The 17,212-nt window shown below is 33.4% G+C and overlaps 1 protein-coding gene across 4 annotated transcripts in view; it reads left to right on the top strand.

Annotated features, from left to right (window-relative positions):
- Nucleotides 1-17,212, top strand: part of LOC129768078 (serine-rich adhesin for platelets) — a 214,438-nt gene that overhangs the window by 140,417 nt on the left and 56,809 nt on the right. The gene's annotated exons all lie outside the window — the stretch shown is intronic.

Consider the following 17,212-nt stretch of genomic DNA (forward strand, 5'->3'; position numbering starts at 1 on the left):
AGAATGAAAAAACCCATGATTGTGGATGCCTTTTGAAGAACTGAACAGTAAACGTCAGAATCAAAATGATTCTCATCCTACACGCACACACCTACAAAATAAGAAAAATTCAGGCTTTTTGAATGTACATTAAAAAGAAGTATGTCAAATTTAGGTTGACCAAGTTTTAATCTTTCCACCCTATATAATATTTAAAAAAAAATCTGAGTGGATTAAGCATGGAACTGCTCTGTAGCAAAATTTTCCGATAGCTAGGAGGAAATTTTACTGCGGTGCACCGTCCCACTGCTGTTGTCAATAAAACAATGAGAGAAAAAAAACCCCAAATTGACACCCAAAGAAACCTGCAAACCTGTAGAAACGCGATCGACCCTGTAGCAGCGCTCCTCTATGATGTTGCGGTTGATTGAATAGATGACGGACGTTTGAGGTGACCGCGCGCGACTATTGATGCGATAAAGTTAGAAAGTATGGTGGTGGGAATTGGATCCCAATGGCGTCCGCTTTTCACCTGAAATTATAGCTTTTTTGTCACCATTCAATTATAAGCCGCGCGGTGCGCTCGCGGTGGCCATCTCGAATTGGTCGAATCGGATGCATGTTGAGGTGGAACCGGTCAATGTCCGGCGTTTCCATGATTTCCATGGTGTCCATGAAAGTGGATTAAAATTGTGGTCTTGTTGTAAAGTTAACTGTTACCTCTGAGAAGGGTGGCTTGTTGCAATCGAACACATCATAGATCACAGTTTTTTTTTGGGGTAACCATGGCCCATATTGAATCGCGAAATAGAAGGAAACGAAATTATGGGAAAGGCAATCGACCCATTTAGACGTCATAATTTATCGCTGGCGCCCCGTTGTTTGAGGTTATGATGGTTGGCATGATTTATACCCATCATCCATTTGGGGAGCGCACACTGCAAATCGCTCATAAACAAACAAACAGAATAAAAAAGAGGGAAGAGGGCCGTGATGGGGAGCGCAGCTGGTGGAGAAAATCGGTGCATTGATCAAACAAAATCATTTGGCAAGGGGGTTCACTAACTCTCCGGTTCTCCTCGCTCAGCGCCACGCGATTGTCAAAATTGGTAACAGCGGCTGGGGTATGAATTGTTGAGTTCCGAACTTTGAACTATGCGCATACAAACGAAGGAATTCGAAACGTGAAGGAATGCCTCCTTCTCCGTGTGTTTACCGCTTCCTTATTAATCACAGAATGTGGTAGCGGTGGCGGTTGATAGTGTTCGTTTCGTAACGGCAACGGCTTTACCGCAGAAAAAAATGTGTGTAAGTCGTCTACGGCCTACACAACTAAACACAAGTCACGATCTTGAGCGAATCGACCCAATTAGCCCGGCGTTTGACGACTCAATAGCCTCGTCTCGTCATGAGCGTGAAAAGTTGTCCCCATGACGAATCTCGTATAACCAGAAGGTGACATGTGTTCTTGCACCCCCTTGCAATGGCGTTTCACGGAGCTAATAATAATGTCTGGAGTACTCGTACGTTACGTACGGATCCGAGTTGTTACAAATTGCCCGGACATGCACTTGCGTTCGCCACAACAAATGCTGCGGCACGTGACGCACGTGTCATTTGCGGATTACAGCTTCCGATTGAACCGGTTCTGTTCAATCTCTTCCCGATGATGGAGTTGTGCTTGTAGACAACAATGCGTACGAACACTGTGCTATCGTCTCTGGACTTGTGTAACTACATGACTAATCTTCATTTCCGGATTGTAGAGAAAACATTTCGCCGTGTCATAAAAAAGAAAACGACATTCGTTTCTTTTGTTCTTATTTGAATCTACCTCCTAAGGTTGTTTGATCAATACCTTTTTCGCCTGCAGCGCGTACTTGTACTTTCGACACGTAAAAGAGTAATTTGGGAGTTCGTTTTTGAACACTGTTCCAGAAGAAGAAAAAAGACTTCATTTTATTGTTCAGCACAATCGAGGTAGCTCCATGGTAATATGTTTTCTGTCGGCAAAATAAATCTTGTCCGTGTCTAACATGTTTATAATTTGCCAGGGTATCTCTATAGCGCAGGCAAAAGCACTACCAATGACAGCGAAACTCTCCATACATGACTGCTGGCAGTAATTGGCTCATCCGTCAAATCCCGTCTCCGCTTTGAGGCGAAATATTGTGCAGTACGAAATTAAGATTACGCCGTAACTCACTTCCTTATTTCATGGGGTATTGCATTTTGTGAGCTTGGCGGCTGAAGAATTATTGCTTTTCCCGCGGTAACCTGTTGCCCAGGGTCTTTTCTTTTCGTTCGAACGGGTTCGCCACACTTCAAATTGGTTAACTTAGTCTGAAGAAGGAATTTCCAGAGGTACACATATGAATGAATAAAATATGTAAATAACGCCGACCAGCTCATCATATACCAAATTCTTCGGGTCCCACCAAACACAGAGCATCGATTTCCTGTCAAAACGGTTCGGTCTTATTACTGGTGCAAATCCATTTTCCATCATCAGTATATATCCATTATTTTCTTCTACTATTCGAAAACTACTTTCATCCGTATTTTGTGATTTCGCATGTAATCAATTCGTTTCATTTTACGACGCTGATATTTTGATATTTTCTACACAAAATAAGTGACCATCACGACTCTAAACGTATTTTCCAGAAATGCGTATCAAATCAGTTGAAAACCGATGCATTTCATTTTTTTTTTTAATTTTACACCTAAGGTGGCAGCTACCCAATATGACTTTCATTGTCAAATGACCGGTTTAACACTACCTCGAGAACAAATCGTACGGTTTGAAATGGACGTGAAATGAAAAGAAAATGAGAATGTTCGAAAGTATTTAAATCAAAAATCAATTTTGGGCGGACGAAGTTCGTCCTGTTAGCTAGTGTAAAAATAAAGTAAAACTTGTTCTTATTCTCAGGATCATAACATGAGAATTAACAACAAACTTCTTCAATATAAAAATGAAAAAAAAAAATTGTTTCAATTTGTTTGTTGTTTTTTTAAGTCTCAGCATTTTTTATTCTTAGCATTTTTGTATAGTTCGAATTCCTCAATTTTGTTTACATTATTTGAATTTGTTTCATTTTTTTAAATTGAATGATTATTAAATATGAATATAAACTACAAAACCCATTTTAAAAAATCTCCATAAATTCAAAAAGGATGTATTTTGAATTTTGTTTAAATCGATTACATTGATTTTTATGTTTTCGATTTAAAAATATATTCTGAATGAAATACTTAAAAGAAACTTATAAAAACTACATTTTTCTATTATTGCTTCCATTTTTTTTATTTCCAGACTATTTTTTGTTAATCTTAGATTTTATGGAGTTCCACATTTTGCATTTAAAAAATAATTGTTTTTTCACTTTTTTTATTTTCTATTATTTTTCAATGTGATATTTCTATTTTTCAATTTAATTTATTTTTTGATACTAATTTTTTTAAATGATACAAATATGTTTTTAATTCTTCTTTCAATCTGTTAATTTTTCTTAATTTTGTTCTTCAGGGTTTCCTATGTTGTACATAAAATTTTGATTAACTTTTGAACAATTTTTTTTTTCTGTTTGCTATTTTAATTTATAAATCCATTGATTTTCAATTTTTCAATATATTTATATAGGTGGAGGCGATCTGGCGTAGTGGTAACATCCATGCCTCTCACGCTAAAGGTCACGAGTTCAATTCTCACTCCCGACATTCTTCCAAAAATGGAAGTAAAAAGTGACGAACTAGCCAAATGAGTTGAAAGTCACTATAATACAGATAAAAAAAAATATTTATATGAGGTAAATCTCAAATCGCTCAAGATTTAACATTTTGAAAGCCTTTAAGAATGAAAATACTGAAACTTCATGAAAAATTCAGAAAACAAAAAAAAATCTAATTCATTGACTGAAATAGAAAAAAGGACTTCTAAAATTGGCGTTTATTTTCGACTTCATCTAAATTTTCTTTGTAAAATATTGTTTATGTTGAAACGCTTTAATACATTCTATTTTTCAACGGTTTCAGTCTTTAATCTTTAATCTTCCTAAAACAAAGTTATTCTTTTCCCATTTTTTAATTTTTGTAATTAAACTTTAAGTTGTCTTAAATATTTTGATTTTTTTTCATTTTTGAATATTGATTTTTTTTCTCAATTTCAACATTTATACATGCTCGAGAAATTTGAAAGAAATTCATAAATTCTAAAATTTCAAAAATTTTAAACAATTGTATCATTTTTTTAAAATTTTATTCTTTAAACCTTTGTTTTTTTCATTTTTTCCTAATTTGCTGTATTGAGAAAAAAAAATGTTTCAGTTGTTTCAATCGTGTAATTTGAAATTTGCAAAAAAAAAAAACCATTAAAATTGAAAAACAAAATAATCAAATTTTGGAATTGTCAGAATCTTCTGATTTTTAATAAAATAAATTTTATTAAAAATTTTTGCGAGATTTTCATTTTTTCCTTCAGAAATTTTGTTCTTCAAAAGTTTCGTGTGCTCTAATTTAAATTTTAATTAATTTTTGAAGATCCAATTTTTGCACCTCAAATCACCTTTTTAAAAAATTTCTTTAATCTCAAAATCGCTCAATTTTTTCATGAATATATTCGAAATCTTTCAGGATTTAAAATTTCAAAATCTTTAAATATTTAAAACCCTGAAGCACTACAAAATAAAAATGACAAAATGAATAACATACAAAAATAAAAAGGATAAAAATTATTTAACTAAATTAAAATAAGAAAACGATTTAAAACATTTTAATTCATATTAAATGTTTCACCTTTTTTCGCGTTATTATTGATATTGAACTGTGTTTATATATTTGCCTTTTGAACTATTTACATTTTTCTTGTTTTTCTTTTTATCAATTCTATCAATTGAAAATTGTAAAATTTCAAAGCATTAATTAGACGCGCTACTCTTTCGTATTAATCTTGCCAACAAAAATCTTTGTGTTTGTGGCCAAGGTTATCACGACATCGAGCACGTTGTTTGGTCATGCGAGTTGTATCTTGTCGCCAGATCGAATTTAGAGAACTCCCTTCGGGCCCGAGGAAGGCAGCACAATGTGCCGGTGAGAGATGTGTTGGCTCGGTTAGACCTCGATTACATGTCACAAATCTATGTTTCCCTTAAAGCTATCGATGTTCGTTTGTGATTATCCTTATATCCTTATACTGTCCTTTCCTTTCTTTGCGAGCAATTGGTCCCCTTGCTTTATACAGTAGAATAAGTTGAAATACACAATAGATATACGAATAGATTTAAGAAGTGAGTGTGTGTGATTATCATCATTGTAACAATTTTCTTATATCCCATCCTTTTCCTGAAACAAATGTCACCCTAAACTCGAATAGACCGTGAGTAATCGGTTTTCTACCTTACTAACCTAAGATTTAATAAAATCTTTATGTATAGTTATAAAAATATAATTAAGAATACGGCTCCTTGAAATTTATGTAACTAAACCTGTAAAAATGAACGATTTTTTATTAAAAAAAACATTGATATTTTTTAAAATATTTTGTCTTTGGTACATTTTTAAATATATTTTTTTGAGGAATTAAAGAGTTGAAGAATTGAAGATTAAAATTAATAAAATCGAAACAAACAGAAACTGCAAAACACAAAAATTACAGGAATATTAAAATTTCAAAAAACTCAATCAAATAAAATTAAAAAATTACAAAACTGAAAAAAAAAGGTTTACAGAAATTCCCTTTTTTTAATGTTTAAATTTATGATTTATTTAGTGTTTTTTTAAGTTTGAAATGTATTAATACTTTTTATGTATGTTATCTCATTTCTTTAATTTTTTCAAATTTCTTAATCATTTCCCCTTTTTTGTAAATTATTAAATCATTAAACATATGTATTTTCTTAATAATTCATGTTTTTCCAGTTTTAAAATTTTTGGCTAAATTTTCTTATTCTCATTTATTTAAATCTTTCCATTTGTTTTTTTTTCAATTTCCAGAATTTCAATTTCAATTAAATGACATTAATAGTCTAAAAAATAACTAAATATTAAATTTTTCATCAAAATTTTCTAAATTTTAAAAAAATATTCCATTCTAATTTTGTCCTCACATATTTTACTTCAGTTTGTTGAAATATGGGAAGGTAAATACTCTGTTTATTTTTTCAATATTTTTAAAAATTTAAAAAAATTATGAATTATTTACATTTTTTTTTAAATTTTGAGTGGAATTTTACATAAATTACAAAAATATTTTGAAATGTTTACCAATTTTCAAATTTTCCATTTCATTGATTTCTTAATGTTTTATTCATTTCATTATTTAACGTAATTTCATTTTATACGAAATTATCATTATTTTTTTTTTTTTAATTTTCTCATTTTCTAATATTTTTATTTCATTTGATTATTCTCTCTTTTTGGATGGATTCTTTATAAGGGGTTGTCCAAAAACGTTGACATTTTTTTTCAAAAAACTGTTCTTCAAAATTCAGATGTCTGATTTAAATAAGGTATTCGATAAATGTGATGGAAAGACAATAAAGTTTCTAGCGAAAATACAAATATGTCTAGAAAAATATGTTAAATACATTTAAAAAATCTCTCTTTTCCATATTTGCTCATATGTTTTTGTTACAATATTGCTTTAATTTAAAAAAGGTTGACACCTAGTAGTGGATAAAAGATAATACGTTTGAAAGAATTATGCATATAGCATGCAGATTTGATTTTTTATATTACTTTTCTTATATAGCTACGATTTCGCAAAATTTCGAATTTTCATAAATTTCCTAAATAAGAAATAACAGTTTTGTGCGTTCACTACGTCATCTGGCGGTCAAATTACTGAATTAAATACCACACTTTTCTGGTCCCGCCAAACACAGAGCATCGATTTTCTTTTTTTTTCTGGGTTTGCTGCTCATTTTTTTACACTCAGGATCCTAAAAATAAATCTACTCTCATTATCATTATCATTATTTTCATTATCATAAAACCGATCAAAAATTATGAATGATTTTCACATTCGTTGATTCGTTTTGAAATAAATTGTTAATTTCCCTTCCCCTATAAGAGCTATGGTGAAAAATGAATATTTTGTTTTTTTTTTAGGTTTTGTTAATTTTTGAAACAAAAAATAAGTGTTAATAATAATAAGTATTATAAATTACTTGAAGGTCATTTTACTGCGATATATTGTCAAAATAAAAAAAAAATCATCAAATCAATTTTTTTAATTTTTTCCATTCTGAGATCCATAACTGTTCTAATGTTTTCTCATATGTGTTAGTAAATACTTGTTTTCCGGTATGTGTGATTTTTCCCAAATGTTTAATTGCGCGGCTCAATGTTTGACGTAGGACTACGCCTTTCTGCAAGGATGCCAAATCAGAAAGCAAATCACATTTTTATGAAATAATATTAACGCTTATAACTGTTTTGGCTTCGAACGAATTTTAATGATTTGCATACCAATCGAATCGGTAATTCTTCAAGATTTGTTTGATACACGTTACACATTATAATCTTCTAATCTGTAAATGGCTTAAATGAATGAAAATTACAAGCATTTCCATTTTTCCATACATTTGTTTTGCTCATTTGTGTGCTTACAGTACCGTTAATAAGTAGCAACGCACAGAAATTTGGAAATGTTTTCGACAAAATCGTTATATAAAGGGTATGTCACATCAAATTGCATCACGGAAAAAACGCTGTAGAAATTTAATTTTTAGGAATTATATCTTCAGCGTTCGCTTATAATCAGATAAGAGTGTATAGATCACGTTGGCCATGCTTCACTGTCAATTTTTCGTAAATTTGGAAAAATGTCGTCGAACGAAAAAGAGCGTCGTGAATTAATCCTGTGCACTCATTTCGAGAATCCGGAGTTGTCACATCGGGACATCGGTAAGATGCTGGGAATCGTCCAATCCACGGTCAGCAGAGTACTAAAACGATACTTCGAGAACCTAACCATCGACCGGAAGGTGAAGAACGGCAGAAATGGATGTTCCGTCAGTGAAAAAGATCACAAGCGCGTAGTTAAGCAGTTTAGACGTGATCCGAGAAGTTCGGTCCGGGATGTCGCCAATAAGCTGAATTTGTCAAGTTCATTCGTCCAGCGGACCAAGCAGCGGGAGGGCCTGCGTACATACAAGGTTCAGAAGGCTCCTAACCGCGACGAAAGGCAAAACGTGGTGGGGAAGACGCGAGCCCGGAAGCTGTACACCGAAATGCTGACGAAGCCGCATTGCCTGGTAATGGACGACGAAACCTACGCCAAAGCGAACTTTCGTCAGCTGCCGGGCCTGTTGTTCTTCTCCGCAGAGGACAAATTCAGCGTTCCGGAGGAGATTCGCAAGCAGAAACTATCCAAGTTTGCCAAAAAGTACATGGTGTGGCAAGCGATCTGCTCTTGCGGAAAGCGGAGCGCCCCCTTCGTGATGACCGGCACGGTAAACGGGCAGGTTTACCTTAAGGAGTGCCTACAGAAGCGCTTACTACCACTATTGAAGCAGCACGAGGGCCCGACCATCTTCTGGCCGGATCTCGCTTCGTGCCACTATTCAAAGGACGTGTTGGAGTGGTACGAAGCCAACGGGGTCACCTTCGTGCCAAAGGAAATGAACCCGCCCAATGCGCCGGAGCTTCACCCAATAGAGAAATATTGGGCGATTATGAAGCAGGTCCTCCGGAAGAACCCAAAAGTTGTCAAATCGGAGGCGGACTTCAAGAGAAAATGGATTTCTGTTCAAAAAAAACTACAACCTGACGTTGTACAGAACCTTATGGACGGGGTAAAGATGAAGGTGCGAGCATACGGGCTCGGGCTCGAAGTATGAATAAAAAGAAAATGCCAAAAGTTGTTTAATAGTTTTTATTTTACTGTCTAAAATTTTCAAAAGGATCGGTCTACTGGGCGAATTTCTACAGCGTTTTTTCCGTGATGCAATTTGATGTGACACACCCTTTATGATGGAGCGGCTTGGTTTAAATGGTTTAAAAATAGGGTGACCAAAATTGTCGATGAAACCAAAAATCTAACATTCTTATTTTTATAGATAGGGGTAAACATAGTTTGACAATGTTGTAGCCCCTGTTATTTCAAGTAACTTTGTATAGTGAAGAGTTTTTCATATTTGGTGCATTTTTTCTATCGATCAAATTTTGATCGTAATACGCTTTGCGAAAGGCAGCAAAAATATTTGAACGCGTCAGTCTCATCATCTGCCAAAAAGGCATCTGAGAATTTCCTAAGTCAGAAGCTCGTTGGAACCTACAACATTGTCGGTCCGAATTTCATGCGGAAGTCGTTGCCCAACTTTTGTGACATTCATTTCCGTCACATTGCGCAATCCGTCATCAGCCAGCAGCTAGTGAACGCCGTGAACGCAGAGACCACCACATTGGGTGGAGGGTTTGCGGAGATACCTCAAAGGTATTCTCTTTGGTCGTCGTAGCCGGCGTCTGCAAGTATCGATGGCTAATGAGATCACCCACAATCGCCTGTCAATTAGAGCATATTTATTGGTGGCTCTATTTGACACATTTGTGATTTGTTGGCTGGTCAGCTGACGACGTTGTTGATTTAGATTTGCCGCCATGTCGTTGTATATATGGGGATGCAGGAGTTCGTTTTTTATACGGGGGGTGAGAATTCCCGTGTGTGTGGTTAATCGTGGCTTTCACCGCCGCCAATCAGAGTGCACAATGAGACAGACATAATCGAGAGATGTCAAATTGTGAGCGATTAGCTAACTGGCCCGTTATATATGTTCAAAAATATTGTAAATTTGAACACGTTTGCTTTGAATTACTATGCAATTCCGAGTGAATGGATTTATGCAATTTTTCCGCCCCACAAAATTGAAATTCAGGTGACGTCTACATATAAATTGCATGGATTGAATAATGGCCGCGGGTGCAACGACCACGTGTTGTTATCACACCAACTTCTGATGAGTCACAATGTTATTATACCTCTACACATTATACACAATGCGGGTGCTCCTCCAAAACGTCTTCGTGTCAGCTGCGCTGTTTGAATATTCAAATTGGCAAAGAATGAAGCGGATAAGTCACCACCGGCCGGAAGTGGAACACCGTTGAGGAGAGACCGGGTGCGGTCGTTGACAGCTTTCGCATTTTGAAAAGGTTATTTACGCCTGCGGCTGCAATTGACACGACGAGTTGTTAATTGTTGTCAAACAACATATGACGAAGCGAGTAGGCGCCGACTTTTGTTTTTGTTCGTTTGTTTCTGAGACGTTTGTTTGAGTACGCAACCGGGATGCCAGATATGAAGACATGTCTTCATTTTCGCGACTATTTCATTGATTGTCCCGTTCATTCGTTTTCTTCATGAATTTAAGTCAGCTCTGTAATTAAAGTGTTCGAAGCTGTCATTGGTTATTAAATAACGAACAAAACACATTATACTTTCAAAATGGCTGAAAGGTGGTTTTGAAATATTGGCCCACGCTAGGATATACTTCTGGGCGCCTTTATTTTGATTCAATAGCAAACCATCGTTGACAGTCTCGGTCTCGCAGGTTAAGGTACTTGATGACGAGTAGTGCTTTCCTATCCTAGGCTTTGCGTGGGGCGACTTGAAGAGGAAAAGGACACACTGATAGAATACACAAAACGCACGATCGTTCAGCAGGAGCCTTGGAACGCGGAACAAACACCGAAAGTGTAGAAACGTAACAACAAACATTGAAGCGCGAGTTGCCTTCCACCCGTCAGCATGAAAAATGGCTTCAAATCTGCGCTTTGCAAGTGTGCAGTAGCAGCAGCAGCATGACAATCGCTACCGAAGCAATGACATAATATTTTACCTTGATATTACTACTGTTAGCTCTTCTAACAGCAGTAGTTGGCTTGGAAAGAAAGTTTTGCACAATTAATCGTCAGCGTTATATTTTTTACTGCGCTTGGTCTCAGTTCTCAGGTCTGGCGTAATCCATTTTATGCTATATTACTTTGTTTCGTCGATCAACAGCCCTGGAAGGCAGTCACCGAATCATGGGTTTGTACTGTTGGATTGGTTTCAGAATTCATATTTCGAAACAAAATCTGCATAAGTTTGATCAAATCCTCCAAAAATATCAACTCTCTTTGATTCAGACGCAATCTTTAACCGTTGCTGAATGTAATCCCATCATAACGTTCCGCAATTGATTGGATCTCTTTTATAACGTTCGACTTCTCGGGAAGTCGTGGCGCAACGTTTATCGAATCTACGAGACGTGCATAATTAAACTCCCTCGTAAAGCCGTCAATTCATCGAAGACGATCACATCGACTTAAACTAACCCACGTTTATGTATCGGTCCGGAGGAAAGAACGACGGCTGGATTGAAATGTGTAGCTTACGGTAATTTTCTGTGTCAGTTTAGATGTCACCGAAAAAGGTATAAGATTTACGTGGGAAAACTGTGTTCCATGGATTCTACGGATCGAGGGCGGGATGGAAGTCTATCGGATGAGACTTCTACCCAGGGTTGCCAACTATAATTTTTAAAAATCAGGAAGAATGAAAATAAAAATCAGGATTGCTCATATTGGGTTGTCCGAAAAGTTAATGTCGATATTTGGGAAAACAAAAACATAATTTTCAGCATTATAATTTAATGTTATATCCATAGTTCTGTTTCGCAATCTTTCGCCATCTTTCACACAGCCTAAACATTCTATCCTTCCAGAACATGTTTGCTTCCTCGTCGAAAACTGCTGCGAGCCATACATGTGAGAAACAGGTTGCTTGGTAATAGCTCATAATACAGAATCCATTACAAATCCCACCAGATACAGCGTATATCTTTCTTCGGGCGACCGCAAATGTAAAAGAACTAATAAGCATGGTATAAATCCTCGCATAAGCGGAAATACTAGAGTTTCGCCTGACATTTTGATCGTTTATATTTTTTTACTGTCAATTGTAGAGAAGTCAAGATTCAAATCTTCACTGAATTCATCGTCCATGCTTTGGAATGAATCTTCACTCAACAAATGAGGAAAGCATATCAGCAGTAGAAGACTTGTTGAATATTTTCTAATTTTTTGGATATTTAGTACGGTTACAGATATCCCATAATAAAAGTTGATTCTACTTTGAATCAGACGAACAAATTACATATAAAATCATATTATATTGACTGTGGATTTAAAAATTTTCTCTTGAGTAATTTTACACTCTGAAACGTATTCCTACATCAATAATTCTGGGAATACGTCTACATACACATTATCATTAATAAAGCAATATTGTTCCTCAAACTTAATCTCGTTGTAATTTCATAAATTCGTCAGACAATCTGGTTTCATGAAATTTTCTAGCACTGTTTTGGGAAGCCACGAAACAACTGAGGGTACAGATAAAAAAAAGTTAGGTACAGCTTTGCGTCTAGAGAATTTAACTTAATGTAAGATATATACAAGTGCGAACCGGAGAATTATCATGACAGCAAACTTTGACATGGAAACCAGTATATTTATTACGAATAATGTCAAGAGTAAAAAAATCAGGAAAAATCAGGATCATTTCAGAAAAATCAGGATAAATTGAGTGCTCGTCAGGATATCAGGGAGCATGCTAAAAAGTCTGGGAAATCCTGAAAAATCAGGAAGGTTGGCATCTCTGCTTCTACCTGATTATGATGCTAATTACCAGATAAAACAATCGTTGTTTGCATAACGACAATTATGCCATGCAAATGTTATTGAATTTTCATCAATCAAGAAATCTCATTACCTCTAATAATATTATTTTGTTTTCACCCTGAATTCAAAATGGGAGTTTTATGCAGTTTTAGTACTTTAAGCTGACAACACTGGAATACAATATTATTGCGAGAAAGCAACAGGAAATAGAGAAAAAAATCTGATTGTTCTGTCTGTTGCTTATTTTTCTAATTTTTTGTTGAAATAGAGAAAAAGCAACAGGAAAACAAAAAAAAGAAGAAACAACAGAAGAAGAGAGAAAAAAACTTTTTCTGCTTCTCTTTTTTTTCTGTTACTTCCCTTCTCTTTTTCTGTCGCTTTTTTTTCTTTTTCTGTTGATTTTCTCTATTTTTCTGTTTGTTTTTTTTATATTTTTCCCGGTGCTTTTTTCTATTTTCTGTTGCTTCTTCTCTCTTTTCTGGTGCTTGTATTTCTTTCTTTTTTGTTAAAATGAAGAAAAAACAACATAAAAAGAACGAAATAGCGACAGAAATCAATCAAAAATCGTGACAGCAAAAGTGACAGAAAAATAAAGCAGAAGCAACCGAAAATAAAGAAACACTCAAACAGAAAAATGAAGAAAAAGCAGCAGAAGAAGAGAGGAAACTCAAAGAAAGAAAATCTCAGTCGCTTTTTCTTCTCTTTCTGTTGTTTTTTTCTCTCTTTTTTCTCTTGTTTCTGTTTTTTCTCTCTTTTTTTCTGTTTGTTTTTTTCTTTTTTTTCATCAACAAAAACATTTAAAAAATATACGGAAAAAGTGCAGCAAAGATACAGAAGAGATGCAGACAAAATAGAGAAAAAATACAGAAAAAGTGTTGAAAAACACAGAATATAATACAGAGGAATTTCAGAAAGAATGCAAGAAACAATACAGAAAACATTTTAAAAAATACAGAATAATTTTACACTCATTTTTTTAGTACAAATAAAGAACAGGAAAAATACTGAAAAAATACAGAAAAGTTACAGAACAAAATTGAAAATATACAGACAAACTACAGAAAAAGAGAATAAAATACAGCAAAAAAAGAAAAAAACAACATATACAGAAAAAATACAGGAAAATACACAAAATTTACAAAAACAGTACAAATAAATATAGAAAAGAATAAAAAATACGCAGAAAATATGCAGAATTGATACAAAAGAAATACAGAAATATACAGAAAAAGTGCCAAGACTTGCGGGGAAAATTCAATTAAAAAAGACGAGATACAAAAAAAAGGGAAAAAATTTAAAAAACTAAATATTATTTACCATGAATTCTAAATTGAACAGAAAATAGAGAATTTTTGAAATTTAAAAACTAAAATTAATTTTAAATTTAAAATTCTGAGAATGGAAAATTCTTAAAATAAAATGATTGAATTCTAAAAATTAGAATTTAGCTTAAATTTAGCAATTTGAGCTTAAAAAAATCTAAAATTAAAAAAAAAAAACAGTTAAAATTCAATACTCAAATAAAAACTTCGAAAACAATGTTTGAAGACAGTAAAATTCAAAAAAATAAAACAAATTGAAAATTTAAAAAAATATTAAACAAAAAAATCAAAAAATTAAAATTTCAAAAAAAAAACAGGAAATTTAAATTTTTTTTGTTATTTGTTATCCATGTTATTTTTTCAAATTTTTACTTAAATAAATTAAGAAAATTCGAATTTCCAATCAAAATAAAATTCGAAACAATTAAATTAATTTAAATATATTTTTATTGAAAAATAAAAATATATTCAAAAATTTATGAAAGTATATGTATTTCAAAGAAATTAAAATTCAAAAAAAAAAAGAAAGCGCAGAACATTAAAAATTTAGGAAATTCAAAACAAATATAAAATTTTGAAAATTGAAAGCGAACAAAACTGAACATCCATGAAAAAATTGGATTCGGATTTGAAAATCTAAACGATAAAAAAAATTATATAAAATAAAATTATAAAATTATGAAAAAATATCTGAACAATTGAAAATTCTGAGAATGGAAAATTCTTAAAATAAAATGATTGAATTCTAAAAATTAGAATTTAGCTTAAATTTAGCAATTTGAGCTTAAAAAAATCAAAAATTAAAAAAAACAGTTAAAATTCAATACTCAAATAAAAACTTCGAAAACAATGTTTGAAGACAGTAAAATTCAAAAAAATAAAACAAATTTAAAATTTAAAAAAATATTAAACAAAAAAATCAAAAAATTAAAATTTCAAAAAAAAACAGGAAATTTAAATTTTTTTTGTTATTTGTTATCCATGTTATTTTTTCAAATTTTTACTTAAATAAATTAAGAAAATTCGAATTTCCAATCAAAATAAAATTCGAAACAATTAAATTAATTTAAATATATTTTTATTGAAAAATAAAAATATATTCAAAAATTTATGAAAGTATATGTATTTCAAAGAAATTAAAATTCAAAAAAAAAAAAGAAAGCGCAGAACATTAAAAATTTAGGAAATTCAAAACAAATATAAAATTTTGAAAATTGAAAGCGAACAAAACTGAACATCCATGAAAAAATTGGATTCGGATTTGAAAATCTAAACGATAAAAAAAATTATATAAAATAAAATTATAAAATTATGAAAAAATATCTGAACAATTGAATGAACAATGAATTTAATTGAAAATTTAAAAAGTTGAACAAAATGAGAAAATTTAAAATTCAAGAAAAAAGAAATCAAATAAAGATTTTGAAGTTAAGAAAAAAAAAATGAAAACTTAGAATATTATGAAGGAATCAGTAAATTCTTTATTGAATAAATATATATTGCTTTTGAAAAATTCAAATAAAAAAAGATGTAGAAAACTGACGATTTGCGTATCTGATTCAAAAAGTTGTAACTTTATACAGAAAAAAATATGTAGAAAAAAAAATAAAAGATAAATGGAAATATTGAAAATATAGAATATGTAATGAAAAAAATACAGCAAAAGTACAAAAACACAGAAAAAATACTGAAAAATCATAGCGTAATATAGACGAAATACAGGAAATATACAGAAAAATGCAGAAAACATATGGAAAAGATACAGAAAAAATGTAGGAAAAATTACAGAAAATATAACGAAAAAGTATGAAAAAATACAGAAAATATATTGAAATGTGTACAGAAGACACAGCTTTGTATTTTCAAAGTATTTTTTTAATTGTTTTGAATTTTGGAGCGGGCCTTAAAACATCTTAAAGAAACGTCTTATTTTCTGAGGAAAAAAGTGCCACTGGTATAGAGTGTCCACAAAAAAAATGCTGATACCAGCTTGGACGCGAACGGTTGGTCGGTACTCTCTAATGATCCGTTAGGGGTTTCGTCGTCGATTCGTCAAATATTGGAGGGCACTGAAATCTATTTTTTTCTGTGCTCTTCCGCATCGCATAATGTGCTGCTGCTGCACCGAACGACGAGGACTGTTAATCTTGCACCTCGACAAGCAGCAGCAGCAGCCTCATCGGCGAAGACCAACCTACGGGTGGGCTTCCTAATTACCTTCTAGGAAATGAAACAAACGATCGACTCGACTCGCGACCATCCCTTCCGTCTTTCTTTTCCCCAAACGATTGGATCATTTTTCAAAATTTTCCAGTTTTTATCAAATTTATGGCATTGGCCGATCACGACTTCGCCCGCATATTAGTTGGGAGGGTTGTGAAATAAGTGAATTATAATCATACGGCAACGGTGGTGGTGATTTATCGGCTACCGGAACACACAGGTTTGAAAAAATTTCTCGGCCTGTTGTGTGCCCACTAGGGGGAAGGATTATAAAAATCAATTAACCGCGCGGGTGCGATTGATTAATTTCGCGAGCATGAAAAGCTTCTCGCTTTCGCCCGGGCTTTCGGACGGTTGATTGTTGGCTGCTTCTCTAGGCGTCATAGTTCAAGGAAACGGCGTTCTTCCTCGACGCCGCCGTCGCTGCTATGGTTCCAATCTAATTTAGCGGCTGCTGGCAAACAACAACGGCATTATCGGAGCGTATCGGTGAGCTGAAAAAAAAATAAATGAATCAAAATGAAACATTGCTACTGGGGCATAGTAAAATTGCAAACCTCGACTGACTGCCGCGGATTGAGTGTAGCAGCCGTGGCAGTCGCTAATTTGTGTTATGCTTCTCGTTGGCTCGAGGGGAAAGCTAAGCCCAATAATCAGATAATTATTTAAATTAGATCTGCGGATGGATTGTGTAGATAGAGTAGAGTGTGCTAATAGTAGCTCTTGTGGCTGCCTGATGAGAAGTCAATCACAAATGGTTAGAGGTCTGTTTGTGCGATATTTAAAAGGTAGCTCGAGCGATGGCACATAATTAAGGGGGTCTCAATAAATTCCACATTAAACCTTGAACGCCTGCTTGCGAGAACTGACAACTGATTTGTACCTACAATTTACAATCACAACAAACAATATAACATGCAACACAACTCCAACATGGCATCGTGCATATGATGCACAGATATGAAGACATAACGAGAATCAAGACACGAGTCATAACGTCATTGTATTGTACGTTACGACTA

This window comes from Toxorhynchites rutilus, chromosome 1, assembly GCF_029784135.1.
Source record: "Toxorhynchites rutilus septentrionalis strain SRP chromosome 1, ASM2978413v1, whole genome shotgun sequence".
Classification (NCBI taxonomy): Eukaryota; Metazoa; Arthropoda; class Insecta; order Diptera; family Culicidae; genus Toxorhynchites; species Toxorhynchites rutilus.